Source organism: Sciurus vulgaris (assembly GCF_902686455.1).
Source record: "Sciurus vulgaris genome assembly, chromosome: 7".
NCBI lineage: Eukaryota > Metazoa > Chordata > Mammalia > Rodentia > Sciuridae > Sciurus > Sciurus vulgaris.
In genome coordinates this window covers 77,612,534-77,623,489 of record NC_136467.1, presented here as the reverse complement: position 1 = coordinate 77,623,489, position 10,956 = coordinate 77,612,534, and the positions used below count along the sequence as shown (strand labels likewise).

The 10,956-nt window shown below is 41.1% G+C and overlaps 1 pseudogene across 1 annotated transcript; it reads right to left on the bottom strand.

Annotated features, from left to right (window-relative positions):
- Positions 1 to 9,640: 9,640 nt before the first annotated feature.
- LOC306666921 (ER lumen protein-retaining receptor 1-like) lies at positions 9,641 to 10,554 on the bottom strand (annotated as a pseudogene). The gene is made up of 2 exons: positions 10,531 to 10,554; positions 9,641 to 10,377 (listed from the first exon to the last, which is right to left on the bottom strand). The product of its transcript is annotated as an ER lumen protein-retaining receptor 1-like (transcript).
- Positions 10,555 to 10,956: the final 402 nt, after the last annotated feature.

Here is a 10,956-nt window from a genome sequence, read left to right as displayed (position 1 = left end):
GGCGCCGCCGCGTAGTCGTTCCAGGCGGTGTCCACGCCGCCGCCACCCCGCGCTCTTCTCGCTCGGGAAGCTGCAGGCGCACGTGTCCCCCGGGGCGGGGCGAGGCAGACAATGGGGCCGCGGGGGAGGGGAGCGGCGGGGAGACCCACGGATCTTTGCTCTGGCAGGTCGGCGGGACTGGAGTGCGGAGTCTCCCAGGGAAGACCCGGTTTTCCCTGCTGGACAGTGGGGCTTCCCGGGGCCCCGCAGGGCTCGACATTCACGAGAACCTTGGGGGAAGGGAGAGGCGCGCAAGGCTCGGATGAGGAAATCCCATCTGCTTTTGAAGGGGGAACGGGGCAGGCTTCGCCGGAGCCAGGAGTGACTCCCTCCTCGGGGTGATACCAAGGCCAGATTTGGAAGCGAAACCGCCCGGTGGTGAAGGGTTGTGCAATACTCCGTTTCTGTCCCTGGCCTTTTAAGCAGTTAAGGGCTCCTCTGGCACAGTTTGAGCAACTTGAAACAGCACAAAGCTGTGTGGTTAGGACAACTGTGAGGAAAATATCAGTGTTTCTTTTCAAAAATCTTGGCAACTAAATCTTATATGGAATGACATTTCCTTTGTAACCGTTTACTAGGTACAAGAAAGACGAGACAAAGGCATTAAATTTCAGACGCTATATGGATACTAATTTTTATCCATTGCAGCTGTAATGAAAAAGATAACTATCCTTTTAATTAAAAACATTTTTAAGAATTGATGGTTTTGGCAAATGAGTCCTTATGCTATGATAACAAATCAGTGGTTCGAGGAAAAGTTAGAAAATCACTCTTAAAAGTGCATAAGCAAATGAAATGGAGTTATTTTCATTGGCACCTGGATCAAATATGAAATATTTATTGACCAAAGTACTATCTAGCCAACCTGTTTAAATGTTCTAGAATCTATAACTAAAAATTTCTTACTATTAAATACCTACTATGGTATTCAGCTAATTCAGCAATAAGGATTTTCGTTCACAATCTGAAAGTTGTGATTAATGATATAAATGAAAAATAACCAAAATGTTTTAACTGCAAAACATAGTAAAAGTAGAGTAATACTATGGATTACACTAAATGGAAATATTAGGTCTGAACCATAACATTTTTTTAGAGCTTCCTGAGTATGAAAGTTCCTTACTTAAAAAAAAAAAAAGTCTCTATGTGGGCAGTGAGCTCACAGACTCCCAAATTAAAATCACCTCTTTTCTGACCTCAAATTCCTTTCTCTACCATGCCCTAGACCCTTTTGGCACTGCAAATCAGCATTTAAAGAAAGGAGCACTTGTTCTTCCCTCCCCCTAATATTCAACCTCCAGAGTAAACCATCTTAATGTTCATCATCCACAAGCACCCAGCATCATTATCTGGAAAAAGTTGAGTCGTCCAGGACACTTCCTTCTCCCCACAGCCAAAGTGAGTTTAAAAAGGCCTATGGATTCTGTTTCCCAAATGTATTTCCATGTACATGTTGCTACCACTAAAAAAAGCCACCTTCACCTACCACAAGTACTAATAATATAACCTTCTGTATTTCCACCCTTGCTGCTCTCCTGACCCATTCAAAGCAAGCCCAAATCTTTCTATGAATATCTGTGTCTCTCTGTTTCTTCCTCTCTGCCCCAAGTGGTGGCACATAACCTATGTTCTCTATTTTTTTAATTAAAATCTTTTTTTTATTTTTACAGACTGCATTTTGATTCATTGTACACAAATGGGGTACAACTTTTCATTACTGTGGTTGTACATTGTAGGGTCACACCATTCATGTAATCATACATATACATAGGGTAAAACTGTTTCATTCTACTGTTTTTCCATCTGCATCCCCTCCGACCCCTTTTTCCTCTACACCATCTGAAGTTCCTTCATTCTTCTCTTCCCCCCATTACCCCTCCTCGTTATATATTGTCATGCACTTATGAGAGAAAACATTCCACCTTTGGTGTTTTGAGCTTTGTTGGGAGAAATTCTAGTTCTTGGCTCCTAGCAGTTATGTCTCAAGTATGTAAACTTGCAGAGAGGAGCATTCCACTCTGACCACCTAGGAATGTAAACAACTGCCCCAAGTTGACCTAGTGTTACCAAGGGAACCCATATAGGGGCCTGGTAGTCTGATCCCCCGTGGCACATTGTGATTGGGCAAAATGTTTATAAAATGTATGGGTTTTTTTTGCAATAAAAGTTGCTCGCCACAAGCCTGCCTTTACCCAACTCCTGGGGTCTGGGTTCTGACTCCATGGCTCTTACCTGCACCTAAGATAGCCTGGCACACCCTATGGGGCTCAGCCTATTTCACTTAGCATGATATTTTCCAGCTTCATCCATTTACCAGCAAATGCCATAATTTTATTCTTCTTTGTGGCTGAGTAATAGTCCATTGTGTATATATACCACAATATCTTTATCCATTTATCAATTGAAGGGCATCTAGGCTAGTTCCATAATCTAGCTATTGTAAATTGAGCTGCTGTGAACATTGATGTGGCTGCATCACTGTAGTATGCTGATTTTAAGTCCTTTGGGTATTAACTGAGGAGTGGGATAGCTGGGTCAAATGGTGGATCCATTCAAAGCTTTCTGAGGAATCTCCATATTGCTTTCCAGAGTGGCTGCACCAATTTGCAACTCCACCAGCAACATATGAGTGTGCCTTTTTCCTCTCATCCATGTCAACATTATTATTGCTTGTGTTCTTTATAATAGCCATTCTAATTGGAGTTAGATGAAATTGTAGGGTGGTTTTAGTTTGTATTTCTCTACTAGGGATGATGAGCACTTTTTCATATATTCGTTGATCACCTGTATATCTTCTTCTGTGAAGTGTCTGCCCATTTCCTTAGCCCATTTATTGATTGGGTTCTTTGTATTTTGGGTGTAAAGTTTTTTAAGTTCTTTATAAACTTTGGACATGAGTGCTCTGTCTGAAGTGTGTGTGGAAAAGATTTTCTCCTACTCTGTAGGCTCTCTTTTCACATTGTTGATTGTTTCCTGTGCTGAGAAAAAACTTTTTAGTTTTAATCTATCCCATTTATTGATTGTTGCTTTTATTTCTTGCACTATGGGGGTCTTGTTAAGGAAGTCTGGTTCTAAGCCAACGTGATGGAGATTTGGGTCTACTTTTTCTTCTATTTGGTGAAGGGTCTCAGATCTAATTCCTAGATCCTTGATTCCTAGATCTTTTTTTTTTTTTTTTTTTTTTTTTTTTTGAGGCTAACGCAAATGGAGTTGTTTTCCTCATTTCCCTTTCAGATGTTTCATCACTTATGTATAAAAATGCTTTAGATTTTTGCGTCCTGATTTTATATTCTACTATTTTGCTGAATTCATTGATGAGATCTAGAAGTTTTCTGGAGGAGTTTTTTGGATCCTCTAAATAGAGGATCATGTCATCAGCAAATAGTGACAGCTTGAGTTCCTCTCTTTCTATTTGTATCCCTTTAATTTCTTTAGTCTAATTGCTCTAGCTAGTATTTCAAGGATGATGGTGAATAGAAGTGGTGAAAGAGGGCATCCCTGTCTTGTTCCCATTTTTAAAGGGAATGCTTTCAGTTTTTCTCCATTAAGAATAATGTTGGCCATGGGCTTAGCATAAATAGCCTTTACAGTGTTCAGGTATAACCTACTATCCCTATTTTTTCTATTGTTTTGAGCATGAAAAGGGTGTTGTATTTTGTTGAACACTTTTTCTGCATCAGTTGAAATAACCATATGATTCTTATCGTTAAGTCTATTGACATGATAGGTTACATTTATTGATTTATGGATGTTGAACCAACCTTGCATTCCTTGGATGAACCCCACTTGATCGTGGTGCACTGTCTACTTAATATGTTTTTGGATACGGTTTGCCAGAATTTTATTAAGGATCTTTGTGTCTATATTCAACAAGGATATTGGTCTAAAATTTTCTTTCCTTGATATGTCTTTGTCTGGTTTCGGTATGAGGATGATATTAGCGTCATAGAATGAGTTTGGTAGGGTTCTCTCCTTTTCTATTTCCTGGAATACTTTGAGAAGTATTGGAATGAGATCTTCTTTGAAGGTCTTGTAGAACTCGGCTGAGAATCTGTCTGGTCCTGGGCTTTTCTTGGTTGGTAGGCTTTTGATGGCTTCTTCTATTTCACTGTTTGATATTGATCTGTTTAAATTGTGTATGTCCTCCTGGTTCAGTTTGGGAGGATCATATGTCTCTAGAAATTTGTCGATGTCTTCAGTATTTTCTATTTTGTTGGAATATAGATTTTCAAAGTAGCTTCCCATTATGTTATGTATTTCAGTGGTATCTGTTGTTATATTTCCTTTTTCATCACAAATTTTAGTAATTTGAATTTTCTCTCTCCTTCTCTTTGTTAGTGTTGATATGTTGTATTGTCCTCATTTACCTCTAAGAATTTTTTAATCTCCTCCCTGATGTTTTCTGTTATCCATACTTCATTCAATATCATATTATTTAGTCTCCAGGTGTTGGAGGAATTTCTTTTTTTTATTTCATCATTGATTTCTAATTTCATTTCATTAAGATCTGATAGAACACAAAGCAGTATCTCTATTTTTTTGCATTTACTAAGGGCTGCTTTGTGGCATAACCTATGCTCTGTTTTTGAGAGGGTTTCATATTCTGCTGAGAAGAAAGCGAATTTGCTCATTGATGGATGGAATATTCTATATATGTCTGTTAAGTCTAAGTTATTGTGTTATTGAGTTCTATGGTTTCTTTGTTTAGTTTTTGTTTGGGAGATCTACCCAGTGGTGACAGTGGTGTGTTAAAGTCACCCAGAATTATTGTGTTGTGGTCTATTTGATTCCTGGAATTGAGAAGGATTTGTTTGATGTACATGGATGCACCATTGTTTGGGGCATAAATATTTACTATCATTATGTCTTCCTGATTTATGGTTCCCTTAAGCAGTATGAAATGTCCTTCTTTATCCCTTTTGACTAACTTTGGCTTGAAGTCCACTTTATCTGAAATAAGGATGAAAACCCCTACACTTCTACTGAGTCCATGTGCGTGGTAGGTTTTTTCTCATCCTTTCACTTTTAGACTGTGAATGTCTTTATGAGATGAGTCTCTTGAAGGCAGCATATTGTTGGGTCTTTCTTTTCAATCAATTTTTCCAGTCTATGTCTTTTGATTGATGAGTTTAGGCCATTAATGTTCAGGATTATTATTGAGATATGATTTGTATTCCCAATCATTTGGGCTTATTTTTTTATTTTTAACTTATTTGGTTTCTCCTTTGAATGGATTGTCCTTTAAAGTAGTTCCTCCCTTTGCTGACCTCCATTGTTATTTTTCATTTCCTCCTCATGGAATATTTTGTTGAGAATATTCTGTAGTGCAGGTTTTCTATTTATAAATTCTTCTAATTTTTGTTTATCATGGAAGGATTTTATTTCATCTTCAAATCTGAAGGTTAGTTTTGCTGGGTATAGGATTCTTGGTTGGCAACCATGTTCTTTCAGAGCTTGAAATATGTTGTTCCAGGCCTTTCTAGCTTTTTCAGAGTCTAGGCTGAGAAATCTGATGATATCCTTATTGGTTTCCCCCTATATATAATCTGATGCTTTTCTCTCACAGCCTTTAAAAGCCTATCTTTATTTTTTATGTTAGGCATTTTCTTTATAATGTGCCTTGGTGTGGATCTGTTGTGATTTTGTGCATTTGGTGTTCTGTAAGCCTCTTGTTTTTGATTTTCCATTTCATTCTTTAGGTTTGGGAAATTTTCTCCTATTATTTCATTGAATAGGTTGTTCATTTCTTTGGTTTGTATCTCTGTACCTTCCTCAATCCTGATAATTCTTAAATTTGTTCTTTTCATTTTTCATTATGTCCCATAGTTCTTGGAGGTTGTGTTCATGATTTCTTACCATCTTCTCTGTTTGGGCAACTTTATTTTCAAGAGTAAATATTTTGTCTTCATTGTCTGAGGTTTTGTCTTCCAAGTGGTCTAGTCTGTTGGTGATGCTTTCCATTGTTTTTTATTTGGTTTATTGTTTCCTTCATTTCAAGGATTTCTGTTTGGTTTTCTTTGAGAATCTCTATCTCTTTGTTGAAATGATCTTTTGCTTCCTGCAGGTGCTCTTTCAACTGCTTATTGGTGTGATCATTCATTGCCTGCATTTTCTCTCTTATCTCATCCTTTGCTTCATGAATCATTTTAATTATGTATAATCTGAAGTCCTTTTCTGACACTTCTTCTACCATACTGTTCCTGGATTTTATTAATATAGAATCTAGGTTTAATTGGATCATTTGCTTCCCTTGTTTTGTTCATGTTGTTCATGTATCTTCCCCTCTAGCAGTGCAGATCTGGAGTATTGCAGTTTCCCCCCTATAGGCTTATAGTGACCCTATAGGTTTCCAATACCTTTTCTTTAAGGGGGAGATCAATAATAGCAGTGCTCAGTTCAGACAAGATGCAACCCTAAACCAAATAGCCCCTATGAGGACATTAACAATACTGTCATAATAAACAGAATGAGTTCAATTATTATCTTCAGTATAACAAATAGATTTGCAATAAGGTCTTCTGTATCTAATGGAGGACAAAGAAGATGGGGAGGGGTGTAGGATGTACCTGTTAGTGGGATAAGAAAAGAATGTTCTAGATCATGGAACAAGTGTGAGTGTAATCAAAAGAAGTTGGTTGTTAGCATACGAAAAGGTAGAAAGAGACTCTGAGGGAACAGGTAAACAAAAGGAGAAGAGGGTGAGAAAAGTAAAGAAATAAAAACTTGAAATTTTTCAATAAGGAGAAAAAAAATGTACACTATAATATATAGTATTCAAACCTCCCAGTCTTCAGTAGCCTGATGTGTGAGAGATACCTGACAATGAGCTTCCAGTCTCCAGCAGGTTTCTCAGGATCAGATTTGCCCCACCTAAAGATGGGAGATACAACTTCCAGGATTATCCAAGATGGCCACTCTGGCTTCCAAATGTGTTGGCAAATGGGGAGCTGCAGCATAGGGTGTGGGTTTGGTTGACTGGAGGTCCTGGAGGTGGGCTGTGGTTGGTCTGGTTGTGGGATCCTGGATACAGGGTGCAGTCAGTCAGTCTGGGGGTCCTGGTGGTAGGGCACAGTCGGTCTGAGGACCCTGGAGGCAGGGAGTGGTTGGTCGGGTTGAGGGGTCCTGGAGACGGGGCTCAGTCAGTCCAGCCAGGTGTCCTGCAGGTCCTGGCTCTTGTCTCAAAATGGCAGCAGCCACATGTGACCAAACATGCAGGTACTGTGACAGTGAACTTCCAGGCAACAGCAGGCAGCTGGCACTCCACTGGCAGTCTGCAGTCAGTCTGCTGGTTGTTGTTGGATGATCGGCAGGTGAACCTCGGGCGGTGGGTGATGGATAGGTGAAAGGCAGGTGAGGGACAGGCAAGAGGCATGCAAATGGCGGATGGTAGATGCCAGTGAGCAATCTGCACTCAAAAAGTAGTCGATATGCTGGAAGATTGCAGGTGCTTGCAGTAGACAAATGGGGTAAACAGCAGGGGATCGATAAGCAGCAAACACTGCCTCACCAAGAAACAGATATCCTCTGCTTGAAACCTGAGTTACAGAGCGACAAGGAACACAACCTCCCTCTAGTCTGTCATCTTGGATCTCCAAGCCTTTCTTCCCATATTCTCAATGACTCTGGTGGCACATACCTATATTCTCAATGAGTCTGGAGGCTGAGACAGGAGGATTACCAAGTTGGAGGCCAGCCTGGGCAACTTAACAGTAACACACACACACACACACACACACAGTTCTTGTGGAGCATCTGCTTAAAACCCTTCATTGCTGTGGTTCAGTACTAGAGCACATGCTTAGTATGTCAAAGACTCTAGGTTCAATCCCAGCACCAAAACAAACAAATAAAAGCCCTTATTGCTTTTCATTACACTTAGACCAAAAGCCCAAATCCTTTACAGTTTAGTAAGGATCTCCAATACCTGCACCTCCTGTCTTCCAGCTTCATTTCAACCACTTTCCTGCTTCAGCTGTCTTCTCTCAATTTTTGCTTTCTTCTTCTTCTTCTTCTTCTTCTTCTTCTTATTATTATTATTATTATTATTATTATGCATGTGTATGTGTATGTGACACTAGGGATGCAGCTGTACCAGGCATTTCTAGCATTTCTAAGTGTTCTCACACCAAGGGCCTAATGCCCCGAGGAGAATTAAGTAGAAAGCAATTGGTGGTCAGGCACGGTGTTACATGCCTGTAATCCCAGCTACTTGGGAAGTTGAAGGATCACAAACCTGGATAACTTAGTCAGATCCTATCTCAAAATAAATAAATAAAATTTTAGAACAGATTTTTTTAAAAAAGGAATGGAAACTAGCTCAGTGGTCAGTGGTAGAGCACCCTGGGGGTCAATCCCCAATACTGAAAAAAAGTCAGTCATAATCTTCATTTGATACCATGGTTGAGGGGTCAACATACTGCCCAGGCTGGTCTTGAAACCCAGGGCTCAAGTAATCCTCCCACCTCAACCCCTGAAGTAGCTGGAATTACTAGGCCAGGCTGCAACACAAGCCTGGTTCATCTGATTCCTTTTTGAATGAAACAGTGGTCTAACTTTCCTGTTAATCTTCAGAACATCTTATTCCAGGCTTGACTCCAGGAGCTATTATTACTGAAATATGGGGAATCCCAATAATAATTTTAAAAAGCAAAACTTAATAGATTGAGTGATTCACTATCATCTTGGATAAATGCTGGGTTAGATGGAAATGTATACTTAAAAAGAAAGGAAGTGGTAGTGCACACCTAACTTTCCAGGAACTTAGAAGGCTGAAACAGAAAGATTGCAAGTTTGAGGCCAGCCTCAGCAGTTTTTCGAGGCCCTAACCAATTTAGCAAGATCTTGTCTCAAAATGAAAAGGTCTAGAGAAGTGACTCAGTGGTTAAGCAACCTGGTTTCAATCCCTGATACCTACCTTCAAAAAATGAAATTAAAAAAAAAAGTAAAAAGTAGGTAAAAGAAAGAGGAATATGTGAAAAATATTTGTAAAACACTACTCAAAAAAGTGACTTTGTTTTACTACTGTCCTTCCATCCATATAAACTTTGAAATAGTGAGAAGACAAAACCCTGTTGAGCGGGCAGTTAATGAAAGAAAGGCATACAAGCAGGACTGTCTAGATTTTTACCTTAGCCAAAATTCTTCCTGAAAGCACCCAGAAACTGCTCTGGATGCAGGAACTCATGGAAGAAATTTTATTAAATGGACAAGCAGAGTATCTGCTCACTGGGTGAGAGAGGGGAGAGAGAGAGGGAGAGAGAGAGAGAGAGAGAGAGAGAGAGAGAGAGAGAGAGAGAGAGAGAGAGAGAGAGAGAGAGAGAGAGAGAGAGAGAGAGGGAGAAAGAGAAAGAATGGCAATGGAGCCATTCTTAAGTAGTCGTATTTTACGGGCTAATTACGGACCAATGGCTGGTGAGAAGGTTTGCAGGCTAACAATCTGGGTTATAAAGTGGTGTGGGGGAGGGAGAATAATGGCGGCAGCAAAACAGCAGATCTGATGGAAATATTCCTCCCTTTTTGTTTTTATAGATACCAGGGGTGGGATGATGATCTTTCTTCTGTAGCTTCTTCCTGCTAGTTAGCAGGAAACAGTCTCATTCTGCTAGTAGAGGACAGGCTGGACCAGGCTGACCACAATGGCGATGAGATCTAAGAAGTCCCCGAAGTGGTAGTACCAAATCCAGTTGAAGAGATAGAGGGTGCAGTAGACACCCAGCACAAACAGGTAGTGGCTGGTGATGGTCTCTGCCTCACTAGTCTTGCTCACCATGAACAGCTGTGGCAAGATGACCATTGATGCTAGGTAGATAGAGAAGGTCCAGAGGCTCTCCAGAGGGATGAAGTTGTGGTTGACCAGGAGTACCAGGATGGCTGTGGGAAGACAAGGAACTCCACCCAGAACATATCATGGTTCCTATTATAAGTGGCTTTGAGCTTGCTGTAAATCATCCAGACCGTGGTGAAAGAGCAGGCTATGTAGACCACCTTCACGCATGTGTTGTAAAGTGAGATGTAGTTGGTGAAGAGGTACAAGTGGCAGACAGTAAACACCACAGCAAACAGGACCTAGCTCCTCCCTGAAATCCCAGCACACGAGCAGGACTTCCTAATTTTAAGCAGTAGCAAAATGATGGCTAAGAGGTGGGAGAGGTCTCCCAAGAATCGGAAGAGATTCTTGGCTGGGGGTTCTCTGGCAGTGCTGAGCTGGAGGGAGGCAGGCTGGTGGGGGCTGCCCCCTGTGGGCAGCAGGCAGAGAGGCAGGAGAGGGACCCTCTGGTGGGCTCTACTCTGGGGAGGGGGCTCTATGAGGGGGAGTCGAGGCTGGAGCTGGTGGCTGATCTAGAGTGGGGGAAAAGAGAGGAGGAGGAGGAGGAATTAAGGGTGAGAAGAAGCCAAAAGGAGGTGCTCCGGTTTACAGGAAGAACAAAGATCAGGTTTAATGTACAAGAAAGAGAAAGCTTGAAGATAAGGAATCCCTTTCTATTTGCCCACTTGCTCATAGAAGTTGTATGCCATTGTGTGGCCGCTTTGGATTGATTATCTAAAAGATAAGTTTTGGTGGCTTTAGGCCAGGGGTCAGGTAAAGGGGTTTAAGATTATCTAGTAGACACCCCAGGGGTGAATCTGCTGGAATGGAGGAAACAGGTCCCATGGTGGAGACTGAGAAACAGCCAAGTCAGTGTCCAAGGTGTCCTGAGGAGACAGACTAGTTGACTGGAGACAAGAAGGAAGCACAGTGATGGGGGTCATCACCCCACCATCAGTATGTGCTGGGCAAAAGTCGAGAGAGTTGAGGACCTGATGTCAGGGTTTTTGAGAGAAAAGAGGAGCCTCAAGCCTGAGAGAGAATCTCCACCATAAATATTGGGGACCCACCCATCAGATAAGTTCAACTAAGGGTGCCAGTTGTAACTGTAA